An 18,163-nucleotide genomic window follows, 5' to 3' on the forward strand; every position below is an offset into this window, starting at 1 on the left:
TTTCTTTGCATCACATGTAACCCCATTTCTTCATCCTTTCACCCACCCTCCTAGCCAAGTTGAAGAGAGGCACAGGGTGTGCCCACAGTAGTAACTCTGGATTTAAAAGTAGCAACAGTGTCAGTTTGAAGGCAGGTTACAGCTTTTGTATATTAAATATAGTAACTTTATCCTTTGTTTCATAGCTATGGGAAAAGGGGACATTTTGGAAAGCAGAGAAAGGATTTCTTACGGGGAATCCAGGAACCTTAAAGCTGCCTTTCTTAAAGTTATCACCTGCAACAACGCTTTGAACTCTACCCAGACACCCTGAGTCAGGATCCTTGAAGATGGGTCATGGGATTCTGCACTTTAACAAACTTCCCAGGTGGTTCTTAAATCCATTAACAGTTCGAGAGTCTCTGCTCTGGGGAGTCTGTGGATGGTGTTGAGGGGCTTCATATGTATACAAAGTGTGGTGCGAGTGCTCATGTGCATTTTTCTGAGGGAGATTCTTAAGGAGTTCTGTGACCCCAGAAAATGTTACATCCCTAAATGGCCAATAAATGTAGGGAAAAAAGTCCTATCTCACTTATTAGTGAGCAGGAACTAAAAAATATTAGTGAACAGATTGAAAAATCTGACACAGTGTTTGGCAAATATCTAGAAAAGTAGGAATTCTCATACATTGGTTATGAGAACTAATGGTTACAGACATTTTGGGGAGCAATTTGACAATAGCTAGCAAAGTTTAAAGTACATTCTCCTTACAACCCACTCTTCAGTAAGTACAAACTCGTGAATGTATGAACATGTCTTGTTTAAGCATATTTATGGGGTATTCTTTGTTTATAGTCGCAAAAAATTGGAAATAACCTAAATAAAATGTAATATAATTAGTGTTCAATTACTATAAAATGATTACAAGGAATGATCTAAATCCACATATTAATAACTATGAAAATAGGGGTGCGTGGGTGGCTTAGCCGGTTAATTGTCTGCCTTCAGCTAAGGTGATGATCCCAGGGTCCTGCATCTGACTCCGTGTCAGCAAAGAGTCTGCTTCTCCCTCTTCCTCTGCCCCTCTCCCCAACTCATGTGCTCTCTCTCTCTGCTCACTCTCTCAAATAAATAAATCTTTAAAAAATTATGAGAATAATAATAGTTAATACATGTTTACTGGCACATTTCTAAGAGTTTTGCATGTATTAACAAAAATTCTGGATTTCAGGACATAATATTGAGTGGAAAAAGCACATCATAAAATGATACCCATTGTGATACTACTTATGTCTAAAAGTACAAAATAATGCCTACCTTATATGGTTTATCAATACACATGTAGTAAAAATATGAAAACATGGATTTCCCAAATATACACAAAATTCTCTATAATTGTGGTCTAAGGTGGCACTAGAGAGGGCTTATAAGACTGGAGGCATTTCGGTCTGCTTCTTATCAGATATATGTCATTTTCAAAAGACCTGTAATTAACAAACACTTGTATAGTACTGTACTCTCACAACCAATCAGCAAGGTGTGATGATTAATTTTATATGCCAACTCTACTGGGCTAAGGGGTATCCAGAGAGCTGGCAAAATGTTATTTCTGGGTGTGTCTGTGAGGATGTCTCTGGAAGAGATTAGCATCTGAATCAGAAGACTGAATAAAGATCACCTTACCCTATGCAAGTGGGCATCATCCAATCCATTGAGCACCCACAGAGAGCAAAAAGGCAGAGGAAGGGCAAATTTGCTCTTTGCTTGAGGTGAGGCATCCATCTTATCCTGCCCTCAGACTCTGTGCTCCTGGTTCTTGGGCTTTTGGATTCATATCAGGACTTACACTGTTGGCCCCAACTTTTAGATCTTCTCAAAATTCATGATAATTAGGAAATAGAGGGCTTGAGGTTGCCAGCCATGTGCCTTAAATTTAAGATTAGGAAAACTGGGAGAACTCAAAATATGCAATTTTGATTTAACAAAAGCAAGTGTCTTTCCCTCTCTCCCCACCCCACTCCATATTTAAAAAAAAAAAATGCGTGAGGGAAGCCCAGGGGGGAAAAATTGGTTATGGCTACTCAGGTAATTCTCCTTTCAGCCAGATTTCAAATTTAGAGCTCTTTTACGACCAACTTCTCTGTCCTCTTTGATGACAGGATTAAGTGGATATGCAAGGACCTGCACATTTGCTACCAGCATCCTCCCAGTTCACCCCATACCCCACCCACGTGGACTCATCATCCTCATGTTTGTGCTGCCAAACTTTGCGCATACCACTTCCTTGCCTGGGAAGGATTTTCTGGTTCCGCTCGCCTGGAAAAGCCCAATCATCCTTCAAGAACCAGCTCCAAGGTCACCTCCTCTATGAAGGCTCCCCTGAGAGAGGAGGGAACTGTCGTCTATACACTCAGTTATTCACCCACACATGCTTATTGAGTGCTGTCCATACCCTTCAGCCAAGACCACCAGGAACATGCCAGCAATGAACTAAGGTGGGTTTATTACTCATTGACGGAGGGAAAACATACTCCATGGGTCATCTCCATAACAGAGTGTTACAGAGAACTTATAAGATTTGGGCTTTGGTTGGCTGATTTGGGGAGTGTCTAAGAAATCAAGAAACTGCTCTAAATTGGAAACCATCAGAGAGTGAGGGCAATTCTATGATTGGGTTTTATGGGTGGCACAGTGACCTTGTTTTTGTCTTTGCATAGACAAAATTATGCAGTGACGTTGTTTTGTTGCACTTCATCATGGTTCAGAGTAAGTTTATCTGAGGTTGGTGTTCTGTGAGACTGTTCATGTGCAACAGGAGAACAAAATGGCCTATGAGTGTCCGACCAGCTTGTAATACTATTACAGTCCAGCTGTGATTATTTGTGGGTGTCGGGGGCTGCTGCTTTCTTTTTTCTTAGCACCTACAGTACAGTGGTTGTTGGGCTGTGATATTGTCTGTATGTCTGTTATATCACTCAGCATGTTGTATTGTGTAGCGACAGTACTGGTATCTCTTAAGATCCATTTGAACCCTCCCCGACAGCGAGGCAGCCATGGGATGTTGGTGGGACTGACCCCACCTGCAGGTTCACTGATGAGTCTTGATTTGTCTAGAACACCCCAGTGACTGGTTCGGGGATGGGCACTGCAGATGGTGTTTCCTGGAAATAGAAACTGAGATTTGCATGCAGAAGAGTTAGGGGGGAGGTCTCACAGGAAAGGATGTAGCAGAGAGAGGGAAATCCAATGGCACAGTGGGAGAGGTTGACATGTGCGTTTGCAAAAAAGGCCGTATCTGATCCTCCTACGGGAGCTCTGGAGCTGGGACGTCCCTTCTGAGAGGTCTGAACGGAGACAGGACCAGGCTTTTGTACCCACCCATTGATCAGCCATTAGAGGCGATTTCTTGCCAAAAGGGGTAGGCAACTCCTTTTGGCTAGAGCAATGCCTGTAGCAATGCCTGTAGCAATGCCTCATTTATGAACCATCAACAATGATCACTCCCAGCAGTGGGTGATGAGAGTTTCCCAATCCTGAAAGGAAAATCTAGGGAACTATGACAAGTGTTTATGGGAGAGAAGATGAAAGATAAGATAGGCAAATGCCCATCTGATTTTTTAAGAAAGAGGAAGGTAAATTCTGCAAGTGGTATAGTTTCTTGATTATCTCACATCAGGTTCTAGAAGAGATGTTGAAATCTTAGTTAGTGAAGGAGAAGAAGCAACGTTTACCAGGATATGCTCATTAATAACAACAAAAAAGTGCAAAAATAGTCAAGGGTTTGCATGATGTGACATGACTTTGGAATTCAATGTAATGGGGATAAGGGAAAGATACTGTATTTGCTTCCAAAACACCAATGGCACACTTTTAGGATGTGACATGGCTTAGCAGTAATATGTGCGACAAAGGCAGAGAGATTTTATTTGAAAATAAGTCCAGTTTGAGTCATCTATGTGATGTGACCATGAAGAAAGCCACTGCAGTCCTGGGTTACATTAAATAAAGCTTAGTTTGGTCTTGTGACTTAACTGATTGATGTGCAAGTCTTACTGATGACCTAAACAGAAACAGATCCTGTTTGAACACCATTTTGAAAAATTAGTTGTCCTTCCTCCCTCAAACCTGGCAGAATGTTATTGAGAAACCAGTATGTGTGATTCAGTCGAGGGTAGTACCTGCTTATGAATCACATTTGTGGCTGCATGGCAAGTAAGGTCCACCCAGGTTCAAGTGACCTGTCTGTCTATTCATCTGCCATTACCATGCTGTATTAATTATAGAGGCATTTTGGTATATGACTATCTAAAAGAGCTAGTTCTCCTGCATAGCTCCTCCTTTTTAGTGTTTCTGAGAAGATTTTTGTTGGGATCGGTGATCTATAGGCTCCTATCCTCTCTGACCCCTATCTCCTCATTTCACACAAGTTGAACATGTGTGTGAATGAGAAAAAGGAAACAATACTTCTGGGCATTCACCTCTGTCTCTCTCTCCCTGCGCCTGCACTCCTCTTTCTCCAAGAGACTTGGTGAATATGGGCTCTGTTGACAGACAGACACAATCTGACTTACATTCTTGGCTCAACTGCTCATCCCCTGTGATCCTGTACAAGTTCCCTAAAATCCCTAAGCCTCAGTTTCCTCATCTATAAAGTGGGCAAAATGACGCCTTCCACGGAGTGAGAATGAATGGAAATGATATGCAGAAAGCACTTAGCCCAGAGCCTGGTACAGAGAAGGGGCTCCATAGATGGCAGCCATGTTCACTGTTGTTCTTGTAGCAGATGGTACTTTGTTGTTATGGTTCCTGTTATTGTTAGCATCAGCGACTCCTTTATTTCCTTCATTCTGATTCATGCATTTGAATGGGGAAAAGAAAGACATCTCCATTTTATCTAACCCTTCCTTGAAATCTAGCTTTTCTTTCTAGTAAGAATGCAGGCAGCAGACTGCAGTGGTATTAGCATTGTGACTTTGTCACCATAGAAATCACAGATCTTTTCATATTACTCGATAGTCTCAAAACATCTCCCATTGCTCTTTGAAAGGACAGTAGTTATTTGACCCGTCATCAGATCTTAGTACTTAAAGCATTGATGAAGGAGTACAAATATTACTATGACATACTGTTTAAATATTTGATAACCATAACAATGTAGTTGTTTTCTTTTATAGTTCTGTGTATTTAAAACATTATTCTGAGAAGGTGTCTGTGGGCTTTACCGGCCTGCCAACAGGAACCATGGTGCATAAAGGGTTAAGGGCCCCCGCACTGGGGCCATGTTGCCTCTTCTGGCTGGTCAGCTCAGTTGGTTAAAGAGCAGTGAAGGTCACAGGGTCAGTTCACCTCACTTCATTCTATTCCTCAGCCCCAGAGACTGGGCAGCATGTCCAGAGACACAGAACTGGGTAAGACCCACCAGAACAAGCCCATCTCTTTGGCAGGTAACAGAATGTCCTGTGGCTGGTGGATTAGGCTTGGCATAGCATTATGGGAGGGGTGGGCCATTTGGATATGAAAGTTGATAGTTGGCAAAACCTAATAAAGGGAGAAAGGAATCGCTTGTAACTAATGGTCGGCCCTGTGACTGACGGCAGTTCTTCATTCTGACTGTCTCTCAGTCCAGGCTCTTTGTTCTCCGTCAAGTAAGGACACTTCCTATTGCTTTCCGTCCTTGTCCCCACTCATCTCTCTTTCTCCATCTTGTCTTTGCTTCTGTCTCTTTCTCTCATTTTTCTCCCTTTTTCCCCTTCTCTAATTCCCTTTCCCCCACTTCTTCAGGAAAGAAGCAGTAGAAAATTCTGAATTTAGTATTGGGCACAGAGTGGACATTCTTTTCCATGCCTGACCTCCTACTCTTGACACTGACACCTGTTGGCTTTGAGCCTGTCCTCGCGCCCCTCACTGCCACCATACAGCCATGCGAGTGTGCAGGCACACACGTGCACACATGCACACACTCTCCATCTCTTTCTCTCTGACACACACTCACACCTCAGAAAGATTATATTTATAATACCCTAGGGTATTTCCAAATGCCAGTATTCATTTTGGGAGCACACTTGTCTCTCTTGCTTGGAACAGACTGAATTTTCCACTGGCTCAGAGTTTTGAAGTTCTTCCGGCTGAGGGTGGAGTGAGAGACTCCAGGGGACCAGCCATATGTCAGAGCGCTATCAACTTTCTGCTCAGAGGGTCGTGCTCACTAGAGCAGAACATTTGTTGAAGGATTCACAGCCACATTTGGCCCAAGCAGCTCATGCTGGGGTCTTTTAAAATAAAACTTGCTAGGGGACAGGGCTTCTAGAGTGGAGAGACCAGGTGTCGAGTGAGAATAGACCCTACCAGGCTGACACAGGCCATCAGAATAGATGTTTCTGAGGCCCAGAGAAGAGGAGGGTTTTGAAACTAACAAATCCCCAAAGGACAAATTATAAGTTTCACTCAATGTCTGTGCATTAATAGGAATTCACTTTCAATTTGGAGTGGCAGCTGAAGGCTCTCATTTCTCAAAACTGGAATCAAAGCTGCCTTTATGCACAGGCAGACTTGAGCAGTTCCTCTCCTCTTCCTTGAATTTAGCTGTTCCATGAAATATCCTTAAAGGAGTTCAGAAACAGCCATTCCATAATTAGAGCTATGGCTTGAAATCCTCATTCCTGTGAGAGTTGACTCACTGACTTTAATTCACACTAAAGTGTGAATGACTAACCCAAGATTCTTTTCCTTTTTTACAAACAGGTTTATTAAATAAGAAATATGGGTAAGAGATAGAGAAGGGGAGAGATTCATAGAGCAAGAGGAAGGGAGAGAGAGACAGATGCAGATGTTTGAGAGGAAATTGGATGGAAGGACATAGAAAAATGGGATACTTGAGATTTTGTAATTTTATAAATTTTTTAACTTTATAACGTTATGGGTTTCATAACTTATATACTCAGAATTTGTCCCAATTAATTTTCAGGAGGCAATTACTTAGCTTAATTATGGATAAGTTTTTAGCACTCACTTTCAAACTGGACTTTATATTGATTGATTTTCTTAGCCTCTCATATGAGAAGCTCTTTAGTGGGTAAAATGGGAAGATGGCAAGAGAGAGGAGGCACTGAACTGAATCAGAACCATTGGTCAGAGGATGATGTTTCATCACCTTCCATGTCGTTTCATCAGATGTCATCTCAAACCAGTTAAAAATGCTCTTCCCTTCTACTTCACAGTAAACAAATCTAGGGAGAATTCTTTCACTTCCCCAAATCACCATTTTTTAAGTGGAATTTGTTTGAACAATTTGATGTTGATTTCTAGTCTGGCTTCCATTTGGTTCCTATACGGGTCACTAAGCAAAAGGGAATAATATGTCATCTGTTCCACATATAAATGTCACCTGATGTTAGCTGTTCAGTGAGCGCCGAGGTCAAAAGAAGGGTTACCGCCAGCAGAGAAGTATCACTTCCGACACAGGATGTGCTGTACCACACGTACATGTGTTGCATTCATTAAGCAGTTCGTGGAGGTTTTCATGAACTTGTTAGCAGGGTCTGTGTAAGCTTTGCTGGGAAAGTCACTTTGTACTCAGCCCAGCTTCTTAGCTCCCTATGCAAGAAGGTCAAGGATGTGGAAGAGGAGGAGATGGGTCCCAGGGCACCCTCAGCCTTGAGAATCTTCTCCCTCTGACATCTGGAAGGGAAGAGGGTGGTTGAGTTCAAGGTTGCTGCCCTCAGACAGAGAGACTGGAGAGAAATTTTCTTCAGATTCCTCTCCCTTTGGGATGACAGTGAGGGTCCAGCTCCAGAGTGGTGGGCTTGGTCTCTTTCTGTTAAGTTGGAAGATAGAGGTTGGTCAAAAATGTGTGATTAATTCCTAGTCTTTTAAACTTTAAAGATAAAACTGCAACATTTTAGTACTGTCAACTCAAGCATTATATGTTTTATACTTATATGTTTTATTATTTTCTTGCTTATTCTGGACAATAACATTGTTTCCTTTTTACTGTTCAGTCTGGACATACCTCGTGATCTCCCATTGTAACTCTTGCTGACATTTATCCTGAGCTTTCACAGTGGCTCTCATAGTGTGGTTCCTGACCAGCTGCATCAGCATCCCCTGCCTGGGAAGTTAGAAATGCAAATTCTCAGACCTTACCTGGGATCTAAAGAATGGAACCTCTGGGAGTGAGGCCAGTGATCGGTGTTTCAACAGGCGCTCCGGGTGGTGCTGATAGACCCTCAAGTTTTAAAGCCACTAACTTTGAGTTAGTGAGTGTTTCATTCGTTTAGTGGCAACACTCCTACATGTATTCTCTCAGGTGTCACATTGACCCACCTCTGCTTTAGAGTGGGAGAAATGGAGGCTTAGAAATGTGATGGGGAGGGTCCAGAACAGGCTACTCTCCTCCTGGGGTTTTTCTTTCTCCTCTGCATTTCAGAGTTTATCACAGGATGCCTCTGCCTCTGCTGGCCCAGGGGAAGGGAGCTGTCCTAGAACACCACTCAGAACACTGCCCCATGGCCTCAGGAAGGACCTCTGCTCAGGCTGTTGAGAGACAGCTGATTGACAGCTGGCCTCATCTGCTACCTCGGCATCCTGGCTCCAGGGAGCTCTCCTTCCCCTCTTAATCTCTGTCCCCCTCTCTCTGTGCTGTTGCACCTGCCAAGATCAGCGGAGCAGCTCTGGCTGCCTGTCTTTGGAGAGGAGCTGCGTGGTCTGAGAAAGTTGGGTGGATGGAAAGGCCTCTTCTTGGAAATGGGCTCTCTTCAGGTTCAAAGTCTTGGGAGACTGTCCACTAGGGCATGGGGCAAAAGCTTGTGTGTTTATATACGGCATGGACTTGGAGTCAGGACAGGAGTTTTATGAGCAGAAAGGGGATTTTGTTGTGTTTTTGTCTTTATGCTGATTCTTTCAGGGAAGTTGAGTAGTGTGATGGAGAAATCGACGAGAGAAAAAAACAATTTTAGTGAAGTCAATGTAGGCTCACTTTCACTTGTGAATATATTACTTCCATTTTTTGTTACACCATTCATAAGTTTCATATATATAACCTTAGATTGAGAATCTTTTTTATGAATGATCGTTGTTGCTTTCTTTCAACGAGGCTCAAGAAACTTCGTAGTTGTCAGTGGGGCATACGTTCTGGCTGCCATTCACAGGGTAGGTGGTGGCCTCCTGTTAGTTGATAATTACTGATGGACAACATGTGCCCCTTATTCTGTGGTGCCCACTCACACAGGCACACATATGCATACACATATGGGCACACACACGCGTATACACATGCACATACACATACGGAACCCCTTATGTCTTTTTAACTTCCAAAGTCTTTATACATAAAATTTGCCTTCACCTAAAGTTTAAATAAAAATTCTGAAATAATGGATGAAATCCATTCAGGCAGCTTGATGGTTTAAAGCAAGGCTGATCTTCCTGCTTTTTGAAAAGCTTATTTCCAGAAATAAAGCTAAGTGGGCAAAGGAAGACCTATTTCTCCCTGCTGAATAGGAAACAAAACTGCACATATTAAATGATGTCTCCAAGGTGCTATACTGCTTGGAAAGAGATGCCATAGATGCCCAGGCTATTCATGTTAAGACTGAACACATAGTCACTATGTGAATTAGGCAAGGCCATGGCAAAATTTACTGAAAATGAGTCAGCAGGACTATGTGAGCCGTTCCTTCCCCTAATAAAACATCTACCTCCCTAATAAAACATCTCTTTCCTCTCTCTTTTGACCTTGAGCAGTCTGTAAAGGACAGTGTCCTTCCTTTGGGATTATCTAATCTCTAAGAGAAAGTGCCTTGCCCTCGTATATTGCTAGTGGGAATGTAAAGTGGTACAGCTGCTGTAGAAACGCTTTGGCAGTTCCTCAGTAAGTTAAACAGAAAGCTATTACGTGTGTTTATGACCCAGAATATTCCACTCCTAGATATATAATCTAAGATCATTGAAAACATACGTTCCTACAAAAACTTGTACATGAATGTTCATAGTGACATTATTCATAATAGCTAAAAAGTGGAAACAGCCCAAATGTCCATCAACTGAGGAAAAGATAAATGTTGTATCCATACAATGGAATATTAGTCCGCCATAAAAAAGAATGATGTGTGGACACATGCTATGACACGCATGAACCTTGAAAACATAATGTTAAGTAAAAGAAGTCAGAGACAAAGGGCTGCATACTGTATGATTCTGTTTGTATGAAATGTCTAGAACAGGTAAATCCATGGAGATGAAAAGTAGATTAGTGGTTGCCAGAGCCTAATGGGAGAGGAGAAATGGGGAGTGACTGTTAATGGTAGTGAGCTTCTTTTTAGGGTGATGAAAATACTCTGGAATTATATAGTGAAGATGGCCATACAATATGATTATACTAAAAACTCCTGTATTGTGTACCTTAAAATAGTGAATTTTATGGTATGTGCATTGTATCTCAATTTTTAGAAAAGCCTTAACAAGGTTCTGCCACTTTATTTTTTTCTTTTTGGATTAAGACAGGTTAGTAGAATGCATCTCCACCTTGGCCCCTGAGGAAGTGAGCTGAGTGCTCTCTTTTGCCCTTCTTGACCTGCTGTCGGATATGGAGTGCTGGAAATGGAGGAGCAGATAGTAAGAACTCAGAGGAGTGCAGGAAAGGAATAAAGAGTTGGATGGGTCAGCTGCAGTCTTTAGGAAAGAGCTGTACTCTGTGCATTTACTCAGTCAACAGGATCCCTGGAGCCTTTTCATGGGCTGAATGTTGTGTGATTATTAACGTGAGTAAGACCAAGTCTCTGCCGTCCATGAAGGTTAGGTTAAGACAGATGTGTTAAGGAAACAGTCATGATTCAAAGGGATCCACCTGCCACAGGAATGTCCTAGAGATTCTCAATTGACAGGAGAACTTGTGGAAGAGATTGGAGTGGGGAGGCTGTCCTCCCAGCCTTATCAACAAGAATAAAGGGGCAAAAGTAGGAATGATGGTGTGTGTTTGGGGCGGATGGGGAAATGGCCAGAGTTTTATTGACATCCTTCAGGCAAGTAATTACTCAACTCTGCTTTATCTTTTGTAAAACTTCTTTCTAAAAGTTCTATATGCACTGGCAAAAGTTGTGGACAGTACAAGAGGGAACACAGTGGATAGTCATCTCCCTGCCCCCTTTCTTGTAACTGTTCTCTCCAGATGGAACTGTCTTCAGATAGTCTTAAATAAAACTTCTGACCCCCGCCAACAAAACCCTACACAATCTAACACCTGCTTAGACTTTACCAACCCTGCTATGGGCTGAATTGTGTCACCCCCCACCCCCCAAAATTTATATTTTGGAGTCCTAAACCCTAATACCTCAGAATGTGACTGTTTGGGGGAGATAGGGTATTTAAAGAAGTAATTAAGGTAAAATGGAGTGACACGAGTGGGCCCTAATCCAATGTGACTGGTGTCCTTTTAAGGAAAAGAGATTAGAAGAAGGATGGGCACAGAGGAAAGACCATTTGAAGACAGAGGGAGAAGGCAGCCATCTATAAGGCAATGAGAGCCATTGGAAGCTATTTTTTTTAAAGATTTATTTATTTATTTGAGAGAGAGAGAGAGACAGAGGGAGTGTGAGCTAGTGGAGGGGGAGGGAATTTTCAAGCATACTCCCCCGCTGAGTGCAGAGCCTGTTGCAGGGCTTGATCCCACAACCCATGAGACCAGGACCTGAGCTGAAACCAAGAGTCTGAAGCTTAACCTACTGAGCTACCCAGGTGCCCTGCCACTGGAAGCTTTTAAGCAGGGCATCTACAGATCTGATTAATGTTTGGGAGTTAGTTTCTCTGGAGATCCCAGCAAGGAGAACTAAAGCCCCACTGGCCCCAGGCCCAGAGGTGATCTTCCCTATTAACCCAGGGCCTGGATTAAATTTTCTTTATCCTGTTCACTGTTCTTGTTTTTCAGCAGAGTTTGCACAAAAAGAAAACAACACAGTCAGGATAGCATGCTTCAGTACTCCAAACAAATTCTGAAACGCATAAAGGTTCAACCATAAATACACATTTTGCAAGACTCTCTGATCTATTTATGTCACAAAAATCTCGTAAATAGAGGAAGTGGATCAACAGCAAATAGCCATTGTTGACTTTCTACGAGTACATTGGTTATCATGATGGCTTGTGTGCCACAGGATTGTTATGAAGAGAGATTTCTGTGTGGGGGTGTCTTTCTGTGCTCATCAGTGGATTTTGTTTTTTCATGTGGGTCAAGATCTCTAGCCGTAAACAAAGAGAAAATGTTGGCCTGAGAAATATCTACTTTACTTTGTTAATAAGCAGAGCCAAAACTGGAAAAAATAATTTTGTTTTGTAAACATAAGCTTGTTGTTCAGTTAGTGCAAAGCCTAACTCTTGCAAAATGCTAAGGGGACGTGGTCCCCATGGGCTAGCGTTTAAAATGGCTTTGGAAGAATAGAAACAGCAGCCCTGTTTGTTGTGCAAATGTAGGGAATGTCAAAGCCAAATCGTCAAAATTATTTTCAACAACCAAATGCCATTTATGAGCTGTGAGGTACCTACTTAACAAAACTCTTTCAAGTTTAAAGGGAGAAAAATATCTTTTTATGCCTCTAAAGACAGCATCAAAATTAACATCTGAGTTATAAAAATAGTCCATGAAACAGATGACTTGATTCTATGACTTGAGACTTTACCAGATAAAATTCCAAGTGAATCTCTTTTCTCTTTTGCATTTTTAAGAGCTGTTTCCCTTCTCTGGTTTGGTCCTCTGGTTGATCTGTTGAGGGAGGCCCTTGTCAGCCAGATGGAATATAATCTATATTTAGAGCTTCCATTAGCTCTTGTGTGTGAATGTGCTACCACTTCCTAATTTCAACACAAGTATTCTATGAGAGTGGATTGCCATTTATGTTATTGCTGTATAATAAAGTCAATTATGCTAATACATCTTCTTTTTCATGGAGATTTAAAAAAACTCATGAATATTCCCTTTTTATTGGCTACCTATTGATAAATGGGAAGTTAACTTGGCAACATTTGCTAGCTTTCAGACTGGTCAGCCTTAGTTCTGGTTTCTCTCCACATCCCTTCCAAGCTGGTTTGGATGCTGTTTAATACTTTCTTTTCAGTTTGTGGGAGTTCAGCAGCCCAACTAACCTTGAGAATGGAGGAATGAGAAATGGAACCAGTCCATCTTTGGCAAAAAGGTTCATTTTGCCAGAGAAATTCTTTTTCTCTAAAGTAAGAAATTATTGTGTTATCCCAAAGGCACAGCTACTATTGTGCCAAAGTGCTGCAGAAAGCTTACTGCTGAACTTTTCTCAAATCAACGGAGTGTTAATGAAAGTTTGAGGGTAGTAGAATTCCAAAGAGAAGTACTCTGTTTTTTATCACCGTTTCCCCAAACAATATAGTGGAAAGCTCCGATGATGATTATAAAAATAACAACTCCCCTTGCTTGTGCTAGAAAGAATATAAAGCGGTTCCACAACCTTTCTGCATTGAATCAGAGTAATCCCCCTGGTGTCCTCTGGCAAAGACCTCTTCGGGGCTCACAGAATGCTGGCATTGTCATCAGGATCCTGGGAGTGAGGCCTTGGGCCAGGTCTTGGGATTTTAATAAACATAGCATATGAAAAACCTCTGGAATCAGAGTCTTTAACAAAACAAAACAAAAATCGAAGGCTACAATTACTCAAAGGGTTATTTGGATCTTGGAAAGGAGATGAGGAACCTACAGATGGCTTTCTGTGTTGGACAGAGAAGGCAGATAACCACGTTCATGCTTGTTCTCAATCATAGCAGCTATTCGTACTCAGTAGGAATATCGGCTGTGTGGTTTGTCACATGAAAGAAAAGATCAGGGCTTCAGCGGAGTGGCCAGAAAAATTGGGCTTTGTCATTTCCAGCCACTGAGGTCAGCACAGAAGATCAGACATGGATGTCGACTGTTTGCGCTGTTAACGGCTCAGTGGAGACAAGCTTCTTGCTACCATGTCACATGACTCCTGGTTGGAGACAATAAGTGAAGACCCCAGGTCACACCAATAATTCTCAGTCCCAGCTCCTGCTATTTTTATGGTGCCTTTGTTTTCCCCTCACAACTGGCCTGCAGCCACTGCTGGATGCTACTTCTCGGACTGCTTTTCTCCGTGTCCCTCCTGGGCCTCAGTGACTCTTGACTCTGATTCCAGTGTGTGGGTTCCAACCCCCATCTCAGCGGTTCTCTGACCCCAGCTAGGTGTCCTACAATTCAACTCAATCCTGACAGCATGTGCCCGGAGATAGTGTGAGGTCCTATAGGAAAGGGTTCAGTCCAGCTGTCATCTAGTTCCCAACTTGCGGTGCCAGGCACAAGCCCGGGTTGTCACCTGTGCTTCTGTCCGGCTGGCTATAGATTGGAGGTTCCAACAACTCCCTTCTTGGGTTCAATTAATTAGCTAGAGTGGCTTACAGAACTCAGAGAAACATTTTACTTACTAGCTTATTAGTTTACTGTAAGAGTTTATAACTCAGGAACAGCCAGATGGAAGAGATGCAAGGGCAAGATATGTGGGAAGGGCTGCAGAGCTTCCATACCTTCCCCTCTCCAGGAGCCCTGTCTCCTAGCACTGTAGTCGAGGCACACGGGTACAAGAGCACCTGGCTCAGGGGGGTCCCCAGCAGACTAGGTTCGGCCACTTGCCGCTGTCAAAATCCAAAGGCAGGGAGATGAGCGGGGGTGAAACAAGAAAGGGATTTATTTCAGTGAGACCAGACACAGTGGACTGGTGTCTCCAAAGTGCTGAAAATACTAAGTTTCTGTAAGGAAAATGTGGGACAAAGGTCAGTGAGTACACGCAGGTGGGCAATAAAGGTTGGGTTGATTATTGTCTTGGGGTCAATTACTTGGGGTCTTGCTGGCTTAGGTTAGTCCTTACTGCCTGAGGGGGCAGTTTCTGTTCCCATCACAGGGTGCTTTGTCCAAAGGGTCTTTTGCCTGAGTTAAGAGATAAGCTGGAAAGAACTTAATTACGAAGCACAGACTGACATCAAAATGGAGGTAGCTGACGTCCTCCTTCAGCACCTCCATGCATACACCCACCTGAAGGTCTTCAAGCCCTGTCCTTTTGGGTATTTACGGAAGCTTCATTACACAGGCATGATTGACTCAATCATTGGCTATTGGCGATTGATTCATCCTCCAGCCCCGCCCCCTCCCCAAAGGTCGGGGTTGGGGGTGAGGTGGGACTGAAAGTTCTAACCCTCAAATGATACTGTTGGCTCCACTGGCAACCAGCCCCCAACCTTAGATGCTTTCCAGATGTCACCCATTAACATCACAAAAGACACCTATGTCGCTCTCATCACAGGAAATTTGAAGGGTTTTAGGAGGTCTGTGTCAGGAATGGGACAATGACCAAATATATATTTCTTGTTATAAATCACAATATCACAGCCTGTCTTTCTGAAATTGTCACCTAAATGTTGACATTTCCCTGGGTGTGCCCTATAAACCTATCCGTTCTCACTTCATCTCTAGATCAGAACTCTTTCTATGGGGGCACCTGGGTGGCTCAGTCGTTAAGTGTCTGCCTTCAGCTCAAGGATCCCAGGGTCCTGGGATGGAGCCCCGCATTGGGCTCCCTGGTCTGAGGGAAGCCTGCTTCTCCCCCCCCCACTCCCTCTGCTTGTGTTCCCTCTCTCACTGTGTCTCTCTCTGTCAAATAAATAAATAAAATCTTTAAGAAAAAAAAAAAAGAACTCTTTCTCTGGTTTCATAGATGTCTCATAGCATGATTGATCTAAATTCATGATGCTCCCACCCCTGAGATTATGTCTTCTCCTGAGAGCCTCGTCCCTACTAGTGACCAAGATTCAGTGTACTCATGATATTCCAGGCTCTGTTCCAAGCATCTGACATGCTTTACCTCATTTCACCTTTGCGAGAGTCCAGTACAGAAGATACAGATATTCTCCCATTCCACACATCTGAACACAGAGTGATTTGGTACCAGGCCCCAGGTTCAACAGCTAGTTGTGGGTAGAGCTGGGATTTGGCTGTGGGTTGTGTAAACCATAACTCTGCCGTGCTGCTTGCTGTTTGCATTTCCCCAGGTCAGAAACTCGGTCAGCCTTTTTGATACCTCCTTCTCCCTTGGTTGCCACTTCCAATCCCATGCCTGCCCCATCACTCTTACCTCCTGAATAACTTCACTGTCACCACCACTGTCCAAGCTATTGCTTCCTAAATGGACACACGCAATGGCCTAACAGCTCTTTCTGCCTTTCTCTCTTTTCTCCTTCCCGCCCCATATACTTCCCACATTACAACCAAAGAAATCTCTCTAAATCATAAATTCAGTTGTGTCACTCTGCTAACTAACATGCTCCAATTGTTTCCTATTGTCCTTGGGTCAAAGCCTGTTAAAAGATAAACTGGGGCATAGTAAAAGTTTTTAAAGTTTATTTGAGCAAAAATCCATTCAAATTGGAATAGAATCCCAAACTGGAAGTGGTTAGGAGCACTCTACCAACAGGAGCCAGGAGAAAGACTTACACAGAGCAGGTGCAGAAGCAAAGAAAGGAACTTATTTGATTGGCTGTATCTTTAAGCCTAGTTGGCTGTTTGTGATTGGTTGTCCTTAAGTGTGGATTTCTTAACTTTGAGGCATTTACAGGCTTAGATTTAGGTTTGCTTATGTCAGTCACCCTGGCATTTAGAGCCACTTCAGTCTAATGGCCTCCTTTTAAAAACTAATTTAACACCCTTAACATTACTTAAAAGGCATGGTCTGGCTCTGTTCTCCCTTCCAGTCTCGTTCTTCTTCCCAGAATCACCCCTCACCTAGTGCTGTCCACGTGTTCTGGTCTTTCTGAACCTCTTTCCTTTTGTGGTTTTTAGAAGGACACCTGCTGTCTCTTTCCTCTTGGCCACTGAGCGGTCTGTTCCCCTTGCCTGAAACACTTTTCCATTCTGCTTTAGCTGGTTTACTTCTACTCATCTCATCCTTAAGCTTTCAGGATGCCGTCCCTAAGATCCTAGCAAGGGAATTTGGGGTCTTGGCTGTGTGTTCCAGAATAGCTGCCACTTGCTGTGTGCCTGGTTCTGTTCGGAGCACTTGAAACATACTCACTCATTTGATTTCACAAAAAGCCTGTGAGGTAGGTACAGTTATCATGTAGCAGATGAAGAAGTGGAAGCACAAAATGTTTCCATCATAGTCCATCAGGAAAACCGATGCTACTCTAGTAGTTCACCAGAGGACATTCAATACAGGCCTCTACCACAAGGGTATGGCAAGAGCACAAAAGACAGATAGTAGGTGGGCAAGGCAGCCTGGAACGGAGCAATAGTAGGAAGCTGCTGGGGCAAGTTACAGGGATGGGGGTGGGGTGCAAGAGGGAGGTGATGTCACCAGAGCTGAGGTTCTGGGGCTGCCCAACAGGAATTGAACCCAGGGGGAAAGAAAGGAATTGGAACCCAGGAGGAGATGCAGCCATGCTAGAGCTGCTGCCCCAAACAGAGAGGGAATGAAACACCCTGACATTTCTCTCTGCCAGTGCTTCCCATTGGCTGAGCTAAATTAGAGACACTCAGTGGCTGAAATGTAGTTCTCAGAAGTCATGGGGAAGATGGGGAATGGATCGAGAGCAAACAGGCAGGAGACAGACCCAGAGAAGTTAAAGTAATTAGCCCAAGGTCACACAACTTCTGGGAGGGCCCAGAGAGTTTGTCCCCAGAGTGTGCACCCGTAACAACTACTATATATTGCCTCTCTGAGAACCTTAGGCAAGGCACTGAATCCCTCTGCCTCAGTTGTACAAAATGCAGATAATAGTATCCTCCGTATAGGGCTATAAAAAAGATTAAATGAATTAAAATGTGTCACATACTTTGGACAGTGCCTGGCATAACATATGCATAGTCAATTTTGGCCACCATGACAAGAGACAAGTATTTCAGGAGAAGCCAGTGGTCTGGGGGTGGAAGCCATGCCCAGTACTGTTGTAAGCTTTTCCTCTAGAATGTAATTGCTAATCTCCATCTTACAGATGATAATACTGAAGCCCCAGGAGTCCGTGTTGTCCTAAGTGACGTAGCAAAAATGGAGATAGGACTCAGGAATTAGATCCAGAGCCTGTGTGTTTAGCCACCATATTGAAATTCCTAGATAGTAGACACCTAAACTGAAGAGGGTGGCAGAGTCTATATCTTTTGCCTCTCTGA

The 18,163-nt window shown here is 43.2% G+C and overlaps 1 long non-coding RNA gene across 2 annotated transcripts in view; it reads left to right on the top strand.

Moving 5' to 3' along the window:
- LOC112831211 (uncharacterized) overlaps positions 1–18,163 on the top strand; it is a 178,882-nt gene that overhangs the window by 156,720 nt on the left and 3,999 nt on the right. Inside the window, exon 5 of one of the 2 annotated variants that reach the window (XR_012380654.1) lies at positions 2,139–2,474. The exons of the other annotated variant lie outside the window; for it this stretch is intronic. This is a non-coding gene — a long non-coding RNA (uncharacterized lncRNA). The remainder of the gene's footprint in view (positions 1–2,138; positions 2,475–18,163) is intronic. 2 annotated transcript variants of the gene reach the window in all.

This window comes from Callorhinus ursinus, unplaced genomic scaffold (assembly GCF_003265705.2).
Source record: "Callorhinus ursinus isolate GAN/ISIS: 27379988/994484 unplaced genomic scaffold, GSC_fseal_2.0 scaffold14, whole genome shotgun sequence".
Taxonomy (NCBI): domain Eukaryota; kingdom Metazoa; phylum Chordata; class Mammalia; order Carnivora; family Otariidae; genus Callorhinus; species Callorhinus ursinus.